Source organism: Myotis davidii, unplaced genomic scaffold, assembly GCF_000327345.1.
Source record: "Myotis davidii unplaced genomic scaffold, ASM32734v1 scaffold1615, whole genome shotgun sequence".
Taxonomy (NCBI): Eukaryota; Metazoa; Chordata; class Mammalia; order Chiroptera; family Vespertilionidae; genus Myotis; species Myotis davidii.
In genome coordinates, this window is record NW_006286798.1 from 69,769 (window position 1) to 92,717 (window position 22,949).

Here is a 22,949-nt window from a genome sequence, read left to right on the forward strand (position 1 = left end):
AGGATTGACTGCAAATATGCGGGAAGTCACCAGATGAAAGCTCAATGAAACGACATCTGGACCTGTATCTTGTCTATTCCAATTTTACATAAAGAGAAGATGATGACCAAAATGAAAGAAGGTGATAAACTTTTCTTAAATTAAAAATAAACAAAAAACAAAGTCTAAGGCTTTTTAAAAAGATTTTCTCATTTAAACATCCTTCAAACTCAACAGGTATAAAATGAAACTTATTATCCTACACCCCACTCCACCTGTACTTTCACTTCCTGAAAGTGAATGGCAACAAGGCAGATAGATGAAAGTGGTGGGGGTGGGAAGGGGTATGAGTGGGAGAAACCAGTACAAGAGTATAGAGTCAAGATATCCAGAAGAGGGCCCAGGATCTGATTATAAGTCACGTTTAAATATTTTTAGCTGGCCTTCCTTTGCTAAGGTCAGGAGAAAGATTTTCAACTCAGTTTAAACTTGAACTCAGTAATACTGTGTGGAACCACCATCTATCCAGTCTCCCAAGCCAGAAACCTTCCCCTTACTCCCCATATTTAATAAGTGTGGCATGCCTGTTAGTTCTAGATAGTTAGCATATCTCCAAGTGTAGTCAGTCCCTGGACCAATGACATAAACATACACTGGAAACTTGTTAGTAATACAAATTATTGGGTCTCACCCCAGACCCACTGAAACAGAAACTGGGGAATAGGGCCTAACAATTTGCAATTTAACAAACCCTCCAAGTGATTCTGATACACACTGAAGTTTGATGACCATCTTTCAAATCTATGCCTTTACGGTTATTCCCATTGTTAATTGCCACCTGGCCCTCATCATCTCTCATCTGGCCTATAGCAATCATCTCCTAACTGGTTTCCTTGCCTTCAATCTTGCCCCTCCAATTTTTTCTCCATACTATCACCAGAGTGAATCCTCTATATCAGTGATGGCGAACCTATGACATGCGTGTCAGAGGTGACACGCGAACTCATTTTTTTGGTTGATTTTTCTTTGTAAATGGCATTTAAATATATAAAATAAATATCAAAAACATAAATCTTTGTTTTACTATGGTTGCAAATATAAAAAAATTTCTAGATGTGACACAGCACCCGAGTTAAGTTAGGGTTTTTCAAAATGCTGACATGCCGAGCTCAAAAGGTTCGCCATCACTGCTCAATATCAGTGATATTCAACCTTTTTTCTCATGGCACACATAAACTAATTACTGGAATTGTGCAGCACACCAAAAATATAATTTTTGCCAATCTAACAAAAATAGGTATAATTATGATTAATTTACAAATTAATAACAGTAATTACCTACCCTTTTTGCTCCAAAGTGACTTTTTTAAAAACCAGGTACCTATACTTGTATACAAGGATTTCTGGTACCAAAAATTAACCAATCAGAGGCAACCTTATTATGCACCATGACCAATAAGATGCAACTCTATTATATGACCTATATCTTTGTGGTTCAAGACAGGGCAGTCACACTGCACAGCTATTGTTGGGTTGACTATTGTCATTTTTTTTATTTGACAATCTAAGGGAAAAGAGGTTGGTGCCCCTGACTAGTCAGGTACTGCATGTTTTAAAAATTCTTGTGGCACACCAGTTGAAAATAGCTGCTGTATTACAAATATAATTAAAATCCTTCCCTAGTTCCTTCATGCCCATAAAAGTGGCTTTTAAACTGTGTTCTTAGGTAAATTTGTTTCACGGGTTGCCCTCAGGCAAGACAGGCTCAGTGGGTAGTGCACCAACCTTCGAATTTCCCAGGTAGCGTTAGAAAACCACTGGCCTGTAGGAAAAAGTAGCTGCTCCTCAGGACAAAGAAGTCCCTCTTCATCTGTCCCCAGTCTACCTCTCCAGCCTCATCTCTTCTCATGTCTACCTTTCACATCACCCTTTAGCTTAAGATAATGATTGAGGTTCCTGTAAGAGACCAGGCGATTTGATGTTTCTGTGGCACTGCTTCATTTGCTTGGAACAGCTGCCCATCCCTACCACTTATTTGTTCGTCTGATAATGCCAAGTTGCTATTCCATAATCCCCACAAGTCCACACTTACAGAATGGCTCTAGCATACCTTCTCCATAAAATCTTTTCAGTTGCCTGCTTCTCATCCCTCTACTAGATGGAACTGATTACACACACACACACACACTTTGTGCCCTAACAGCAGTAATAGTAGTGGTGGTGTGGTGGTTAGTGTTTATTGAGCATGTACTACGTTGTATGTCAGGCATTGTGCAAAGTGCTTTACCTGGCATGTGCATGCCATTTTAAACCTCACAAATCCATGAGGCTATACTTCTTTCTAGATGTGCAAGGGAATAATCCTTTTCCTTACCCTTTCCAGCTTCTAGAATCTACCCCTATTCCTTGGCTTGTGATCACCAGCTTCAAAGCCAACAACGTTGGGCCAAGTTCTCATGCTGCCATCTTTCTGGTTCTCTCTTTTCTGTTTCCTACCTCCTTTTTTTAGGACCCTTGTGATTATATTGAGTTCACCCAGTTAACCAGGATAATCTCTGTATCCTAAGGTTAGCTGAATAGCAACCTTAATTCCATCTGCAATCCTAACTTTCCTTTGCTATGTGATGCAATGTATTCAGATCCCAGGAATTAGGACATGTACTATGACCAGTGATTCCTGTATATTTTTTTAAGTGGGGGCTAGTTATGATTATATATCTCATTGCCCTACAGAGGAAGTTCTCATATGTCTTTTTTTTTAAATATATTTTTATTGATTTTTTACAGAGAGAAAGGGAGAGAGATAGCGAGTTAGGAACATCGATGAGAGAGAAACATCGACCAGCTGCCTCCTGCACATCTCCTACTGGGGATGTGCCCGCAACCCAGGTACATGTCCTTGACCGGAATCGAACCTGAGACCTTTCAATCCGCAGGCCGACGCTCTATCCACTGAGCCAAACCAGTTTTGGCATGTCTTTTTTAATTTAGAAAAATAATATGAATGCCATGAACAAATAAATTCGTATGTATTCCATACCCACAACACTTGATTCTTTTATTTCTCTGTATATAGATCAGCCCTCACCTCTCTACCATGAGCTTAGGATTAAGGACAATGCCCTTATTGGTTTTTGTTTCCCTAGCACCATGCCTGGCACACTGTAGAGACTTATTAATTTGTCACAATAATAAAGAAATGTAAAATGCTTCCTCTGGAAAAGAGCATTTATAGAGTTGTATTTGTAACTTAGCTCAAAGCTGTACATATCTTGAAACAGAATCAAGTACTAAAAAGGCAGGGGGGAGCCGAACATATACTATTTTTAAAAACTATTTAAAATAGATGTCAGAGGCATTTTTTATTATTTCTAAAATGGATAATTCGTCAGTGGAATAAGGAGCAAAAGAAAGGGAACTGTTCCCCTACCAGTGGTTGGCAAACTGCGGCTCGCGAGCCACATGAGGCTCTTTGGCCCCTCGAGTGTGGCTCTTCCTCAAAATACCGACTTCTGTGCATGGGCCACGAAGTTTCAATCGCACTGTACGTGTGCGCCCGCACGTGGTATTTTGTGGAAGAGCCACACTCAAAGGGCCAAAGGGCCGCATGTGGCTCAAGAGCCACAGTTTGTCGACCACTGCCCTAAACCATATGAATTCTTACTTATATTCCTTTCAAATCAATAAAGGGAAAATCACTGCCAAAATATTATGATTCATAAACTTCATTTACCACTTTTTTTTTGGTTTCATAAGAATGGCCATCTTTACACAATACTAGAACTGTTGATATTTTATTGCATTACCACATCTCATTATTGTGTAGTAAATGCTATTATTTATGGCCACTGTTTAATCTGATGTGAGCGAGAAAAATTATTGAAGGCTTGACATCTGAGGAATAGGCATTTTATTGGGATGAAGGACTGACTAAGAAGAGTCAATGGTCCTTCAGCTGCCCCTCAGATCATTAACTCCAAGTGGTTATTTGCTCCCAGCACTGTCCTGAGCCCAGGTTGTTATTGCTGTGATATGTAGATGAAGGAGAATATATTTTAAATGCTTTAATATGAACGCGATGCTCATGAAGGGTGCCAGATTGAAAGCATTGGAGTCTGAAGTCATCGGGTTATGCACTTGGCTGGTTCCAAGTTACAGAGAGATGCTTGACCTTGAATGACCACCTTGCAAGAAGGAGAAAACATACTATTTTGCTGAACTTCAAGAGACAGAGCAGCAGCATAGCAGTATCCCGAAGTTATGCATTTTTATCCAGTAGAAAAATGAGACTGTTAACTAAACTTCTACTCAAATCTATTCAGTACAATGCCAATACTGGTGTGCATGGGAGATGGAGCGGTGGTGGTAGTAGTGTTATGGTACGCAGTTGCTTACGATAAAAAAATAAGTAAATGTTGTCCAGCTGACATGGCTCAGTGGTTGAGCATCGGCCTATGAACCAGGAGGTCACAGTTCAATTTCCAGTCAGGACACATGCCTGGGTTGCAGACTCGATCCCCAGTGTGGGGCATGCAGGAGGCAGCCAATCAATGGTCCTCTCTCATCAATGTTTCTATCTCTCCCTCTCCCTTCCTCTCTGAAATCGATAAAAATATATTTAAAAATAAATAAATAAATGTCCTATTACCAAAGCACCAAGCCACTTAAGCAGCAATCTTTTTAACAACTGGTGTGTGTGTGTGTGTGTGTTACAACTTTTCCCTTAATTTTCTAAAAATTAAAGAGTGAGCAGGAAAACAGCTGGAGCTAGCCATCCCAAAGTTTGTATTATAGAATAAGTAAACCAAGGCTCAGCATGGAGAAGCTACCTAAGGAGGACCATATTCCTTGTGTTAAGACTGAGAGTAGAGCCCAGGTTTACTGATTCAAAAGCAAGGACTTTCTACTACACCATGTTGTCTCTCTAAGGGAGGAAAAGTAGCTCTTCTCTGAACATTTTAAATATTTGGAGCCAAGCATATTCAAACGTGTGCATTATTTTGGCCTCTTAGGCATTTATCCTCCATTATGATCTTTTCATTCACATTATGATAGGAAAATAATCATCTTTCACAAATTTAACCTTCTTAGTATGAAAAAAAAACACCTTTCAACTTAATATGACATAGCTGGCAGAGTCACAATTCCCAAGTTAAGAAAATTATTTTCATAAATGATACAATATGGAAAAATCTCAACTTTCTTCCTCAGTAAGTGTCTTTTTTAATCTGTCATTTTATTTTCTGATCTTACACATTTTTCTCCTATAGTGATCTGAATTTCTTGGCAACGGTATTCCCTTAAAGGCAGTACCTCTAGAAGAATGGCAAAGTTAAAACTGACAAATCCAATTTAAATTCCCATTACGGACTAATCTCAATTAACTGGAACCCAATTTTTAAAAAATCTTTAATGTATTTGTACTTGTACTGTATTTTTTGAAGGGCAATGCAAATTCCATGATTTTAAGGATTCATTTTTTATGTAATTTTATTGTTTAGCATACTTAGAGAAAGTATCAAGTGATTCTAAAAATTCAGACCAGCCTTTTGCCTTTTTTTGTAAATTGGGATTACAATTCTTATTTGAATAATTATGTGTAGCACTGCCAGATAGAGGTATCAAGGAATGGATGGGGCTGGGGGAGGGGAATATCAATGCTTTGTATTCCGTACTTACTACGGACTTCACATTGACCAATACTTTTAATTAGAATGAAGACCAATGAGGGAAGTCCTTCAGGTGACTTAAGATTTTAATCATAGTTGACCTTTAAACAACGAGGTTTTAACTGCATGGATCCACTTACCCAGGGATTTTTTTCAATAAATCGTGTCAGCCCTTTGTATTCCTGGTTTCGGTTTCGCATCCGCAGATTCAACCAACCGCAGATGCGAAAACGGTTTTCGCATTCCAAAGAGCAGTTTCCCAATCTTGGAGTCCCAGCCACTTAGAGAAAACAGTTTTCCCTCTGGGTCTATTGAATTCCTGGATGTGAAGGCAGACTTTGGTTAAGTTTGGGGGGAGTCAACTATAAACTGATAAACAAAAACAGATCCAGAGACAGAGAAGTATCCATCAGGCCATCAAACCTCTGAGGGAAGGCTGGCGAGGTTGGGGGTGAGGAGGTGGGAGGGAGGGAGGGCGGGAGGGGGAGAGATCAAGAAAAATGAAAAAAAATATATGCGGAATTTTTTAATGGTATACTGAAATGTTAGTTACTTATATGGACTCTTATTTTTAATATATTTTTATTGATTTCAGAGAGGAAGGGCGAGGGAGAAAGAGAAACATCAATGATGAGAGAGAATCTTTGATCAGCTGCCTCCTGAATGCCCCCTACTGGCAATCAAGCCTGCAACCCGGGGCATGTACCCTGACCAGGAATCTAAGCAGTGACCTCCTGGTTCATAGGTTGATGCTCAACCACTGAGCAACACCTGCCAGGCACTTATGTGTACTCTTAATAAATTTAATTGCACAGTACAAAACGTCATCCAAAGTTCAAGTTTTAAAAATGCAATAATGGAAATAAGACAATAGGAAAACTTTATTCTAATTATCACAATTCATACAGTTTTGCCCAGCAGTGTCCCAGAGGCAACACAAACAATTTAAATGAGACCATTTTCCCCAAATCACCCTCAATTAATTTTGGATCATTTTCAATGAAATGTAAACTTGAAAGAAAAAGAAATAGTATAACTAATAACACTAATCTTCTTAAGGTCACTACCACAGGGCTCTGACTTAAGTCCTACACATTTTAAGTGTGGTGTATCAAGATTTATATGCAGAATTTTGACAGTATGCAGGGGGTAGGGGGGCCTAACCACCCCTCATTGTTCAAGGGTCAACTGTAGTCTGAAAGTGTCCCTCCATCTTGCCACATTTTCTCACATATTCTAACATAGGGGTGAATATAGAAGCAATCACTTTCTCAATATTCCAGGTTAATTCTGTCTACACTGGCACATTTACCAAAAGATACGGCACTCAGTAGTTGCTCAATAAATATTTACTGAGTTTATGGATCAATAAATGAATGCAGTATCATGACAATAGAGATATTTTACTTCAGACTTTCCTAAAAATTTAAAATACTCATTTCAGGAGGCAAGTATTTGTTTTGTCAATACAATTATCTGAATGGTAATATTTTTGCCATTGATAAAGAGAAATGCCATGTTTCTTTTGCAGCCAATGAGAACTACTAAAAGGTTCTACAAACATCCTCATTGGCTATTACTGTTTCCTTGTACCCTGCAGATACTCCTATTAGTCAAGGAGTAGCTGTATGTGGAAAAGGTCACATAATCATTCAAATACATAGCACAACCTCCATACTTGGTTTTGCAAAGACTAACAATTATGGAGTAGAGACACAAGCTTATCTATACAATAACCAAACAAGTTTTTAAAGTTTAAAACAATGCAATTACATTTACTTAGCACTCAATAAATATAACAAAATATGTCAGTGGAACATTCCATTCTTTTCACATTATATAGCTATGTGTTCAATTCCCAAAGTAAATTTAATTGCAGAATGCACTTACCTTGGTAGATCCAGAAGTATGAGAATCAAAAAGGAGACAGCTGAATAAAGGTCACCCTTGTAATTCCTGTAAACAAATTAGGCAATTAGGCCAAATTATCCTTCAAACATGTGTACAAGCAAGTCCAAAATAGTACTTATGAGGGAAAGGAAGAGGCACATGTGGGGTGGGGGTGGGGGTGGGAGTGGGCATGGGAGTTGTGAATATGACTTCATTTTATAATTCACAAGGAATAAAAGGGTCAGTTTCTTTAAAAGTCTGCTTGAAACTGCAAACAATTATATTAACTATGTTGCTAATAGAGAATTTCTAAATTATAGATGAGCATACCTACAAGGCTATGGAATTCTCACCCACAAAGACTCTCCCAGCTTATTTTCGTTCAATATCCTGCTCATTTTGAGATGAAAAGCCCACAATGTCAGGAAGTTTTCAACAATGTAAACAATTTATAGTAATTGTAATTACTTATATTAAGATAGTCTTTTACAGTTCACAAAAATGTTCATATACACATTTCATTTAATCCTCAAAAGAACCCTGCTAAAAGATTAGGAGACTGAGGCCCAGAGAGATTAAATGGCTTACACAAACACACATATATGAATAGTGGCAGAGCCAGGACTAGATTCCATGTCTCCTTACTTTTGGTTCAGTCATGTTTCTAATGTCCCACATTACTTCCTTTAAGTTACAAAATTAACTACAGTGGGGCCTTGACTTATGACTGTCCCAACTAACGAGTTTTTTGAGATAACCAGCTGTCTCTCAGCCGATTTTTTGCATTGAGTTGATAGAGTAATTTGAGTTAACGAGTTCCTCAACGAGCTCAGTCTCGGAACAAATTAAACTCGTAAGTCAAGGCCCCACTGTATATGTTTCCATATGCCACCCTTGATACTGGACAATAGGGCAGGACCTGTGCCCTATAATGATCCCCACTAATTACTCAACTTGAGAGATACACTTCTCTGATTTCTATAGTGTCACATAGTTTTAAATATGTGTGTGGTATGTGTGTATTGATATATATTATTGAGTTAACGTCAACGAGCTCAGTCTCGGAACAAATTAAACTCGTAAGTCAAGGCCCCACTGTATATGTTTCCATATGCCACCCTTGATACTGGACAATAGGGCAGGACCTGTGCCCTATAATGATCCCCACTAATTACTCAACTTGAGAGATACACTTCTCTGATTTCTATAGTGTCACATAGTTTTAAATATGTGTGTGGTATGTGTGTATTGATATATATTATTGACATAGAAATATGTTAACAATATATTGATAAATGAAAAAGTAATTAGAGTGTGAGTCTTGCTTAGAGAAATATATATGCAAAATATATCATTCTCTTCTTTCTGTGTATTTGTATTTTCTAATTTTTCTATAATGAACGGGTATTACCCATATATTTAAAAAGCTGTATGTTTTAAATTCTTCAAAAACCCATTTTAGAAAAGGCAATATGGTAAATTAAAGTGGAAAAAATAAAGGAAAATGAAAACTAACATTATAGTATATTATGACTGGCACTTAATTAACTTCATGGCCCCAATTTATCAATCAAGTAATCTCAAAACCTATTTTTCTAAATATTTGAGGCAAAATCTCAATAATAAAGGCAACAATTTAAAATGTACCCATAGGCCCAGCTGCCGTGGCTCAATGGTTGAGTGTTGACCTATAAAACAGGAGGTCATGGTTTGACTCCCTGTCAGGGTACATGCCCGAGTTGTGGGTTCAATCCCCAGTGTGGGTACAGGAGGCAGCCGATTGAAACTCTCTCATCACTGATATTTCTATCTCTCTCTCCCTCTCTTTTCCTCTCTAAAATCAATAAAAATATTTTTAAAAAATTTATCCACAGTAAATCAAGAGACCCAGTAATGTCTACATACATTTTTTAAAGTAGGTCAATAACAGCATTGTCACCTTTGACAAAGATCACCAAGGTGACCTTGTAATGACAATAGAGTATTATATTATTACTAATGATCTCCATATCCAATACACTATATATAAATCATTCATAATAGACTGAAGTGGTGCTCTTGATTAGTTGCAATCTAATTGCCGATGTGCATTTTCATCACTGTTAATGTTTCTCACAAAAGCCAGAGTTCTGCTCAAGTGTTCAAGTGGTTCCATAATGGGACTAAGTTAGAATCTTTCAAGGGAAAACATTTCAGAAAATACTTGGGTCTCGACTACAAAAAAATACTTCTGGCTCTTTGGCCACATATACCAGAGTAAGTCTGTAGAAACTGGCTTCATATTCATCAATCTGATTCTGTAAAGAGGCTAGCAAAAAATGCTATAAAAAATAAACTGCCCCATATGCAGCATTTGCCTTGGTGAGATACACAGAGGGCTTGGAAACAAAAGGACTTTAAAATAGCATAGCTCTTCTCTGCTCACTTCTCAACTGCCTTCAGACTGAAACCATTAAAAGGGTATCTCCCATTTATGATTAGAGAAGGTCAGTTCATACATTGATCTATATAAGATCCCCCAGGTTACTTGCCATCATTTACCAGTTTGAGATATGTACCGCTTCCCTCACCTTTTACCTCTATTTGACTCAAGTATTCATTTCCAAAAAGAGAAACTGTTAGCTGTCTTAATACTGCATGTGGGCTAGCTACCATTGAAGAAAAAAAAAAAAGCTAGATTGTCTGACAGAACTATCATCGAATGCAACCAAATAATGCATACTAGAGGCAAAAACAGCAGAAGCCACACATGTTAGAAATGCATCTCACAGAACTGACTATTAGTTTTGGAGATAGGCTGGAGCCTGCAAGCCAAGTCCTAAATCCAAACCTGAACAGCTCATTAAGAGACCCAGAGTTTCATTAGTCCTATTGCTTCTTGTTTGGTCTTACATAGAGAATAATATTCTACATCCTTCAGTTCTCAGCTTCCTAAAATGAAACTATCATCTGAGCTTGGCTATGGAGATGAAATGCATAAGTTGGAGGTGAGTGGAAGTCGGGTCTAGAAGTCCGGTCCAAAAAAATATATACATATATGTGAATATGCATAAATATGTATATAAATATCTCAGATGGATTTTGAAAGTATAATTTCTACTTGATTATAAAATGGCATGTTTTTATGTGTTTCTCAATAATTACTCAATTATATACTAATTATAACTATAACACCTATATTAACACTATTATTTTCAAGGGATTTGGGGATTCATATAGGTCACTTTATTTTACTAATGAATATATTGCTACACACACTTTGAAACCTCTAATGCTATTTTTCTAATGGGACATTTACTCAAAGACCTTGTAGAAAATAATTGTGTTAATAACAGAGACAGTTTCCCCATTACAATGATCAGTGCTCTCAGACAATTAATGCTGTAACATTCTGTATTGTCACTATCTTCCTCAGGGCCTAAAGAACTTCTAGGTTCACATTTAAAAAGCTTCAGCTTTTTTTTCCTGGCAATATGGACATTTCTAATGATGAGACCTGCCAAAACTTGTCAATGCTATTTTTCTTCTTTTCCATTAGAGGTGACTGTGGCTGAATAGCCAAGTAATCTATACTCTAACTTCACTTAATTGTTTTTACTACATGGCATGAAGGAATATAGTGAGTAATCACTTCTGTTTTACATGAAGCAAATTGCTAGTGCTTTCCACAGCAATATGAAGAAGACTTAACTAACCTAATCTCCCTTGAACGTGTTCAAATCCTGACAGAATAAACTCGGCCCTCTTAGGTTTGCCAGTGAGTGAAGAGTAGATTGGATTCAGAGAGATGCAAATAAAAACTACAATGAGGTATCACCTCACACCTGTCAGAATGGCTAGCATGAACAAATCAACAAACAAGTGCTGGCAAGGATGTAGAGAAAAGGGAACCCTTGTGCACTGTTGGAGGGAATGCAGACTGGTATAGCCACTATGAAAAACAAAATGGAGCTTCCTCAAAAAAATAAAAATGTCCTTTTGACCCAGCAATCCCACTTCTGGTAATATACCCTAAGAATTCCCAAACACCAATCAGAAAGAATACATGCACCCTGATGTTAATTGCAGCATTATTCACCATAGCCAAGATCTGGAAACAGCACAAGTGCCCATCAGCAGATGAGTAGATAAAAAAGCTGTGGTACATTTATACAATGGAATACTATGCAGCTGTAAAAAAGAAGAAAGTCTTACCATTTGTGACAGCATGGATGGACCTGGAGAGTATTATGCTAAGTGAAATAAGTCAGTCAGAGAAATACAAATACCATATTATCTCACTAATATATGTAATCTAATGAACAAAAATAAACTGACAAAGGAAATGGAACCAGAAGCATGAACACATGGAACAGACTGGCCAGTCCCCAAAAGGAGGAGCGTGGGTGGTGACTGGATAAAGAAGGTGAAGGAACATATATGCATATCCTATGGACACAGACAATAATTTGGTAAAGGCCAAAGAAGAGGGAAGCAGATGAGGGAGGAGGTAGGCAAAAGGGGGGAGAGAGGAGGATTCCTGCAATAATGTCAACATTAAAAAAATTAATTAAAAACTAGAATAGATTGTGTCAATAGATCTCAATTTTTTTCTGTCTGTACACCTCTTTAGACAGAGAACCAGTTGGCCCCAGATGAGTAGATAAAAAAGCTGTGGTACAACTGGTAAATTCCTCTCCTTCCAGTACCATCTTTCAAGGACAATAGGTTTATCCTCCTTATTATTTATTACATAAACTTCACTTCTAAGGTAGTAATATTTATTTCTGTGGGGGGTTTTGTTTCCTCTTTGTTTTGAAAATGTATTTTTTCTGTAATGAAAGTTATACAGATTTATAATTGAAAATCTGAAAAATATGAAAGGAATAAAGGGAAAAAAAATCACCTATTACTCACCCCTAAGATAATCATTTCAGAACTTTTGTGCATCTTTTTCCAGTCTTTTTTTTCTTTCTTACACATTGGGAATATATAATTTTGTATCATGCTTTATCACTTGATAGGATAACATAAACATTTTCCATTTATCATACAATATTTGTAAACATCAACTTTAATGGCCATAAAATATTACATTGTCTAGATGTACCATAAATCACAACAATTCCCTTGTTGAACATTTAGGTTCCTTCATTTTTTCCTCCATTAGAAATAAAGCTTGGTGAAAATCTTTGCAAATAAAGCTATTTCTGTACCTCACATTATTTCTTTAGGACAAATTCCCAGAAGTAGAATTACTGGGTCAAATGGTATGAGCATTTTTAAGGCTTTTGCTGCAAACTGCCAAATCCATGGTAACTAATACTTCATCATGTCCTTATTATTCAGTCATTTATTCAACCAACACTTACTAAACACCTACTATGTATATCGCAGGCACTGTGCTAGGCAATAGGAATGCAATAATAAACAAAACCCACACAAAGTCCATGCTCTCATGGAGCTAATATGCAAGTAGAGTTGATAAATTATAAATAAATAAAAGTACAGTGTGATGCTAGGTCGTGATGAATAAAATGAGGAAAAATAAAAGTGGTTAAATGCACAGAAAATGAAAACTCATGATAGGACTCCTTATATAGGATGGCCAGGGAAAACCTCTATGATGAAGGAATATTTGATCAAAGACCTGAATGAAGTGAGAAAGTAATCCTATAAAAATGTTAGAGAAAATTCATTTCGGGCAGAGGAAATAGCAAGTGCAAAGGCCCTGAGAGACGAAAATGCATGGTATGTTTAAGAAACGAAATGGAAGGCATGGTGTTATGAGCAAGGTATATTGGAGAGAATGGTAAAACATGAGGCCCAATAAACAGTCATGGACCAAATCATGGAGGGCCATGTAGGTCCTGGTAAAGATTTTTTTTATTATTTTCAAAATTTTATTTTAAGTGTGATAAGAAGCCAGCTATTGGAGGGCAGAGAGTTGGAGAATCCAATTATCTTATTTATATTTTAAAGGATTACCCTGGTTGTTATATAGAAAATTATATGGGGCAAAAAATATGTATGGTCATCAGTAGGAGGCTATTTCAGTAGTCTAAGATGATGGTGGTTTGATCCAAGGTATTAATGAAGAAATGAGGAGATAATGATTCAGACAGAGTATATGGTTTAAAGGTAGAGTCAACATTTGTTAATTGTTTGGATGAAAAAATAGTAATCAAGAAATTGTCTAAGGTTTGAGACTTGAACAGTTTCACTGAGAATGATCTTACAAAACAAAACAAGAAATTGTCACCCAAAGTTGGTGACCCAACGCCCTTCCCCACCTTAAAGTCCCTCATCTAATTCAATAGACTGCTATAAAGTAGTACATTGTATGATTTTGGATAACATTAGAAAAACCACCACTCTCCAGTCTAACTCTCCATGCAGGAAAACCCTAACACATTCATTCATTTAATAAATATGGTCTAAGCACCGTCTGTGTGTCAGGCACATAGAAGTAAAAATAAGACATTATCCCTGAACTCTGTTCCCCAGAACTGGATAGGAAATAAAATTCTGGGTTAGTACTCTCCATTGCTAATTTAGCTTTGTGTCCTTTTATAATCTCCTGCCATGTGGAATGCAGTTATCCATATTCTCCAAAAAATTCCTAACTGTTCTTTAAAAGCCAATTCAAATGACATACCCTTTATGAAACCACCAGTGCCCCAGTGCATGGATTTGTGCACATTGAAAGAAAATTAATTAGAAGGTGGCTGGCAGGGTGGGACTGGGTGAGATGGGCCAGACATGCCCTGGAGCCAACCTCCTGCAGTCCCTCCTGGCTGGCTGCACATGGGGTGGCACCGTGGCTGGAAGGGCGTCTGCGGAGTGAACCGGGTCCCTCCGCCATGTGGAATCCCTCAGCCTGGCCTGCGGGGATCAGGCCAAAACCAGCTCTCCGACATACCCCGAGGTGTCCTGGATTGTGAGAGGACGGTTCTTGGGTGACACACCCCGGAATCAGGCTCCCTCAGCTCGGCAGCTCCTGTGTTGAGTGTCTGCCCCTGGTGGTCAGTGCATGTCATACCTACTAGACAGTCAGGTGGTTGGACGTTTGCTTAGCCTTTGAGCTTCCAGAGGATTCTAAATATCCCTCTTCCAGAGCATCTCTTACATGATAAGAATATGTTTTTATGTCTGCCTCCTTCACTAAGTGGTTATGTGGTTTTTTTATGGCTTTTTATCTCTGGGTAAACAGAGGAATTTAAAAAGTTTTGGTGAATGAATGAATGAATGATTGAATGAACAGATGAAGTTCTTTTCTTCATGAAGATTGTTTTATGATGCCTAACCAAAACCGTGCAATACTAAAGTCTTTAGGGGGGGAAAAAAGGCCAGTTCATGTATCTTGGGGTCTTTGTGGAAAACACCTGAGACTTCAAGACCCATTGCACCAGAGCTCTGTGTAAATGTTGATTCTTTGTCTGCCTTTTCAATAACAAAGCAGCCCCAAAGATTTTGCTAAATGTCTATCGCAGCTTTACATATTTTCTTAAACATCTTTTATTCCATGTTTTATAGAAATATATTGCTAAAATTTTCTTTATTCCATGTTAAATTACCCTTAAATATATTTCTCTTGCAGTGAATTCTAATTGTTTACATTAAAATTACCTCACTTTCACAAGTTGTCCAATGTTTCATCAATGCAATATCTCAAACAGAGGAAAAGAACAAAACAATGAAAAAAATGTAGCACCCTTGTGTTAACACTTCATAGATTCACAACCAAAAATAAATGGTATCACACCTAAGTGTTGACATTTTATTAGACTAAACATAAAAGATAAATCACAAATGCACTAACATATGGATATGCGCACAGAGTAAATCTGCAATAAACAGAATCAACCCAGGAAATAGGTGTGTAATTTTAGGTCCTACCCAAGATAATTGAAAAAATGTATGAGCCAAAAACAATATAAAGAATAATATTTCACATTATACTTATAATTATCTAGTATAGACATAAAAAATTGGTCAGATTTGAAAAAAGAATGCAAGTCACAGCCAGGTAGCTCAGTTGGTTAGAGAACTATCCCCATATACCAGGTTGTGGGTTTGATCCCTGGTCAGGGCACCTACAAGAATCAACCAATTAATACATAAATAAGTGAAACAACAAATTGATGTTTCTCTCTCTCTTTCTCCTTCTCGCTCTCAAAAAACCCATGAGGCTGACCAACTTTTAGTCTTTTCCTCTCTGTTTAAAATCAGTAAATAATTTTTAAAAGAAAAAATTAAAAAATTAATCAATCCCAATATTTCAGTGAATGGCCCAAAGCTTCCTTTCTCATAAACCTATATATTACCTCAAGTCTTGGAAACAGTTGAAATAAAGAAAAATGAAGTAAGGGAGGGAGGAAGGACGACAGAGAAGAAGGAAGAAATGAGAATGATTTTATTCATATTTCAAGGCACAAGAATCTTTTTAAGGCTAAGTGATAGGCATCAGTTAGCCAATCAACTGCATAGCCTTCTCCTTTAAGAGGTTACCAGATCTCATTAGTGAAATTAATACTATCTTTCCAAAAGGAATTCCTATTTGACTTGCATAGTGATTCTGTCAAAGCCTCCCTACATAGTTTAAGGCACTGATCACATAATGAGTCAAAATCACAAAATTTTTTTTCTTCAGGCACAGAATAAGCAAATAGGTGATATACTTGTATGTTTCCATAAGTGATGCTTGCAAATCCATGTCAAAAATGTACATATACTTTTCAATAAATATTCCTTTAGCGAAAAATCCCATCCTCGTACACATGAACACATATTCTTGGGGTAAAAGAGCAGGAGATTCCACTCAAATGCTTGCAATTAAGTAGAGCAGCTTTAAAAAAGAAAAAACTATTTAAAAGAGGGAGGTATTGCATAAAATATAAATGTAAGATGTTGATCAGAAACATTTTGTTGATAGGAACTGAGTTAACTAGGAACATTTCAGGTCTAGAAGGCTTCCAGTCACTGTGTGGTTTTAGTGTATTTATACACCTCTATATTTAAGCACAGGCGGTAATTAGCAAGATTGAGACACCTTTAATAAGGCATCATCATAGGTGCAAAGAATGTGTAGCATAAGATGAGTTCATTATCAGTAACTTTCCTGAATTAATCATCTCTTAGGACATTTAATTTTAAATGTACCTGAAAAAAACCTGGATTATTGAGATAGGCCATCTGTGGTATCTTTTTCTAATTTCTCTGTACAACTAAAGTTTTCTTAAAATGTCTATATACAGCTGGGACACCGGGATTGCAATATCTAATAAACCAATTGTCCATATAATCTGGCACCTTCTCTTTGACAGGTGTCTAAACCAGATAGAGGCATTAGAAGTAATATAAACACTTAAAATCAACCAATTATGCAAAACAATACAACTGGGAAATTTTCTCCTTTACCTTAACTAGTGATCAAATTTTCCCTGAAGTATGCAAACTAATAGCAATGTACTTTTTTTTGGCTGCTTTTTAAACCTTCATTTATCCAGGCAGCTTAAAATACTAAACTGTGATTCTAAACATTAAAATGAAAATGGATTTCCTTTGATGTAACCATATAGGAATTCTACTAAAAGTTAACCCCCCCCCCACCCACACACACACACACATCTGCATCAGCATTCTGAATATTTACAACACCATTTATCTAAATAGAAAAATTGAAAAATAAATATGTAGTAATTTTGAAAGGAAAACTAAGACTATAACTCCAGGACATCATGTGAATGAACAGTCAAAATTCACCGATCAAGTATTTGGAACCCTGCAGACGATTGACTGATTTTTTTCTCATTGTACATCCAAATGCCAAGCATCTGCTGAAAGGTTAGAGGAAATCGACATGACAAAGAGGATAAGACACAGATAGATACTAGGAAATCTACATGCTCAACAATAACAATTCACTAACATTTTCATATTTTACTCAGATATCCTGGTATTACATAGATATAGCTTAATAAAAATAACCCAATTAACTAAATATATATGCAATTGACTACCCCAAAACTGGATATTGATGTCAATATTCCCTAAAATGTAAAAATAAAAATATAATTTCCTGAAACTTCTAAATCACTACTTCATTCTATCTTTAATAATTCCATCTGGGATATTTATAATTTGAAATTCTAGGCACTTTCAAACAGAAAAATATCTAGTGACATATAGTGTAGATATAGACTTAGATCACCATTATTTTTTCATTACTAAAATCCTTTTTGGGAATCACTCTTTCTTAGCCATAATATAGAAATTTGTTCACAACTATAAATTTACCAAAAAAGATATTAGTTTCTTGAGACCCATAGCTGATAATATTACAAAGGTTTTAACATGGACTGCAATTCAGCTTGTGATTCCAAAGTTCCATTTTGTAAGTTTTAATCAGCCACAAAAATGTTAAAACGGCCCTTGTTAGTGTGGCTCAGTTGGTTGCAGCATGGGCCCCTACACTAAAAGGTGACAGGTTCAATTCCAGGTCAGGGCACATAATCAGGTTTTGGGTTCCATCCCTGGTCAGGGCATATACAGGAGGCAACCAATCTATGTTTTTCTCTCACAGCAATAGCAATCTCTCTCTCTCTCTCTCTCTCTCTCTCTCTCTCTCTCTCTCTCTCTCACACACACACACACACACACACACACATTCTCTTCCTCTCTCTCGCCCTTCCTCTCTCTAAAATCAAATACATAAAAAATAAAAAGTTAGAACAGAATATGTGAAACATTAAAAGGCCATTTCCTCATTGTCAACTACTTATCAACTGACAACTTTAGTCAATTAAAATTAAAACAATCAGAATGCTTTATGGTGACAAGTAAAATGAGTGTCTTACAGATTTTAAAGAAATGTATTCAAATTCATTTGGTCTCTGCAATAAAAATGTGGGGCATATGTAGTTTAATACAATTATTTTTATATTTGAAAAGGAAAAATAACCAATCCTCCCAGAAAACTCAAACATCATTTACACTTTATTGTGATCACTAACTAGGCTTCCTCAAAGTCTACGGAATCATAATTTGAAAGAATATATTTTTTTCAATGAAATAGCTATTATGAAACTATTTACAGCTATGAATATCCTCATAGAACAAAAATGCTCTGTAGCATATATAAATACCAATAGGAATACACAAATCAAACCTCTATTTCTGTGATTATTTTTAAAGAACTGCTTGAGTAGGGACAAAGAGGGCTGCAGTAAAATTCTCAGGAAAATGACAAAGATGGTACTGATTTTTGTTCTGCTTAATCATTTGTTGCTTGCAAATTCAATTCCCCAGCCTTTTACAGTTACTTTCAGGGACCAACAGGCTGGCATGAAATTAAATTAACAAGCAGGTTCCCATCCTGAATTAGTGACTCGCAGCTGTCTGTCCCGTCTAGTTTCCATGGCAGTAGAAGAATAGGTAGAAAATGAGGTGCAGGAAATTGTAAGAAGCCAACATATCAAACTCTTTAAGTTGATTTCTTTAAACCGATGAGTAAGTACTGGGGGAGAAGCGGGGAGGCAGAATTGAAGTTAAAGTTCTTAATTTCCTGGCTTGTTGAAAAGGCCAGTGTTTTTTGTTTCTGTAATTGCTGAGGGATATGAGTAACATCCCTTATACATATCATACAAAGCTGTAGATTCAGGATGACATTTAGTTCATTCGGTATTTTATAGTAACCCAAGAGTGTTTAAGGTACTCTGCATGTGTTTTAAAGTGTTTCATTTTTTCTTTCTTTTTTGACAGAGGTATTAAAATTCGTCAGCCTATTAAATGACTCCAAAACATCCAGAGACTAAGTAAAAAATTCTCTCAACCAACCAGATGTTTGTTTGCATCAACCCAAACAGCTGGATGGTTGACGGAACTTTTCACTCACATATTTGGGCGTCAGCTAGATACAGCCATAGAGACCTGTCATAACTATCCAGAAAAAAGCATATTAATCTTGGCATATACCTACTATAAACAATGAAAATAAGGCTCCAGGCATGAGCTTCACAGAGGATGATCCACTGATACAAAAAGAGATTATTTAACACATTTTCTTGTGTCCATTTCCCAATTAATTTCTCCACTCATACAGTTAGAGTAGGACGGGGATGGAGAACCCAATATTTCAAAATCATTACATCATATTGCTAACATCATCCAAGAGGTAGTGGTTAGTTGGCATATATGCCATGTTTCACCATATGCTATTGTTTACCTAAAGTGGAGGCTTGGACAGGAAGTAAAATTCAGAATTTTTTTTAAGTTGTAAATCATCCAAGATTATACTTCCAGGTCTACAAATGAGTCCTGACATTATATAATAACTTAACAGGCTTTATTTATCAGAGTCTAAATTATTTTCAAAATATTAGGGATCCAACATCAACTGTGAAAATATTTATTATCTCCAATTAAAACCAGTTTATTTTGACTATAGAAATGTTATCAGTGCAACTGATATAAATATTTATTATATAATAATTTTCAGTTTATGCCATATAGTCCAATTTCTTCAGCCCTTTTTCATGGGTTCCAAATGTAAGCAATTGTGTTGGCCTGGTTAAATTGTACCACAGTACATCTAGCAAACTACAAAAACTCTATACATCATATAAATTGTCAGAGTAGAGTACTACATACTGAAGAGACACCTATGGTTGGACCATCAGGGTTGTTAGGAATAATCAAAAACTGTGTGAAACCTTTTATAGCATTCACTTGCTCAAGCTAGCTGGTTCTATTTGATATTTACTTTCTCAGTTCTAAAAAAGTCAATGGAAAACAGAAAGGAGTAGAAATAATACATTATTAATCCAGATTTCAGAATGTTTCACATTTTAGGGGAAGGAAAAATAACAGTAAGCTCCATTTAAAAGAGATTCTGATTTAATACGCAGAATATGCATATGATTTAAAGCAGTTATTGTATATGTGAACAGTTCTGAAATTTGATTCCTTTTAATTTTATTCTATTAGCAGAAGCTATATTTCCAGCTATGGATATATGCTATTGATCAGAATTGCTAAAAACAATCCCTTACGATATTCTTCACCATTTAATGTACCTGTAGTTGTGCTAGTAATCCAGTTCAAACCTTTTTTCCAAATGGTAAATGATGGGAAATTTCTTTTGTGTGTGTGTGTGTGAAGTATGCACGGACTACTACTTTTGAGGGTAAATTGACAGGAAATTAAAGAAATATATAATTTTAATAGAATTATGATACATGTTTTATATATGATGCATGGCATTCTCTTGAGATTGCTTCTAAGTGTGTGTATGTGTTTGTGTGTATATGACAGAGAGAACAAATAGGTGAGTACTAAGAAAATGTTTTCACTTTTAAAAATTAATCACTGAGTCAAGTATTCAAAGTACTGGTCTTCTTTTGACCTCAGGTCAGTAGGTAAGTAAATAAACAAATAAATCACTTCTTTTGGAAACCTCGGGGAATTTATTAACCATAATCTATACCAAGCACTTGATAAATATACTTAAAGCTGAAAATAATAGACTTTCGGGAAAAGCGAGCTTCAAGCAAAAATTACATGGTTTCTAATTGCTATCTGTAACCCCAAATGGAATAAAAAAATTGTTATATTAATTAATATTGACCCTTCCTACCACTTCCAAGTTTTTAAAGCTGTCATGGAAAATAAAGATCCACACTAAGCCTTCTGTTTTCAGAGGCAACATATCAGAAGTATATTTTGCAGTTTGAAATTTGAATGTAATATTGTACTATCATACAGAATAAACTTAAATGTTTGACTGTTCTGCTTCAGCACAAATCTTTGTATTGAAGGCATCAGAAAGGTACAATGGCTGTCAGCGTTATTTACACATATGATAGCTGAATTCAAACAATGAGGCTTTTAGGGTATTCTGACTTCCAATTAGGCCTTTGAATGAGATGGTAGTTATGCATAATCTGATTTTACTTTTTAACACACATGTTTGAATATTTTGGAACCTCACTTAATCACCCTTATAGCAAGCACAGTGATTCCACAAAGCATTCTTCCCTTCAGCCCCAATGTATAGTTTGTCAAGTGACATGACCGTTTCTTAATTTATAATTGGGACTTAGAACTAATGGCAAATGATTCATGTATTCAAAAAATGTTCATTTTCTACTATGTGCCTGGCATTGTTCAGGGACAAGACCCTATAAGTTTTATTGTGCAAATTCTAACATTTCTTCTTAGAGTTGTTTTCTAGAAACACCTGTTTTTCAAAAAACATTCCAGGGGACAATCTGAAAACTTTTAAATAACATTTAGAGCATAGATTCATTTTAGAAATTACATGAATCCCTTTCGAATGCATCTTGTGACTCTCTTTTGTTAGCAATAAAAGGTTCCAACATTATTTTGGCATACCTGAAAGTTCTTAACTACCCATTAAAAACAACTTTAAAATAGTAAATTACTCAACACATCACCAAAACAAAGTCTTATGAACTTGGACAAAAATGGTAAGACTGGGATTCTGCTTTTCCAGTTATTCATTTTAAGGGTCATACTATGCCTTATGAAAAGTCTTTTTCCCCCCACATTGCAGATATGAAGAGCAAGGGGTGAGAGTGAGCAAGCAAGCCAGTGTTGGGTAATCATGGAGCAGAATGTAAAGCTGTGGATCTCCTTTTAATAAAAAAATAATAATCTTTCCTCCTTAGACTGTACTCTTTCTTGGCAGCACTGGAGTAACTTATGCTCCAAATCGAAAGTCTTTGGACTAAGAAGATGAACTAGGATATTTCTGCCGAAAGATAATAATAGAGAAGACATTTGCAATGTCTTCCCCAAACAGGTTAAGAGTACAGATTGATTCTCACGGTATAGTGTACCTGGTTTGTTAATTTTAATCATAAAACAACCATCTAAAATTCAAGGAAGCTGTCTATGACCCTTATCACAAATGCGATCAATTAAACGCTAATCTAACAGTTCCTATTAGAGTCCACTGGGGTGTTTAATTTCCCTTTGGTTTCTAAAACCGATGGTTACTAATTTTCCTTCTATGGAACCAGAAACTTCTTTTACTATTTCTTTGGGTCACCTCAAATACACCTCCAGATTAACATCCCAAGGGAGAAAAGAAAAACTAGAAAGTTCAGGGCGTCTCCTATCCAATTGCTTCATATTGGAGATGTAGAGTTTTTCTCCACATATTAGCATATCGCCAGTAGCAGTGATGCAGATCAGCTAAACCAGAAGCTGCCTAGGGCAAGCTCGAGCAGCAAACCAGCCCCCATCCCCGCCCCTACTCTCCCCGTGGCGAAATAGACTTCGAGACGGCATCTACGAGTGGAGTGAGATCGTCTGTCTCCGCAATTGTAAACAACCGGCTGCACTAGGTTCAGTGAAATGTTTAAATACACTACTGACTGCAAACACATCCACTCACCAAGTCACGCC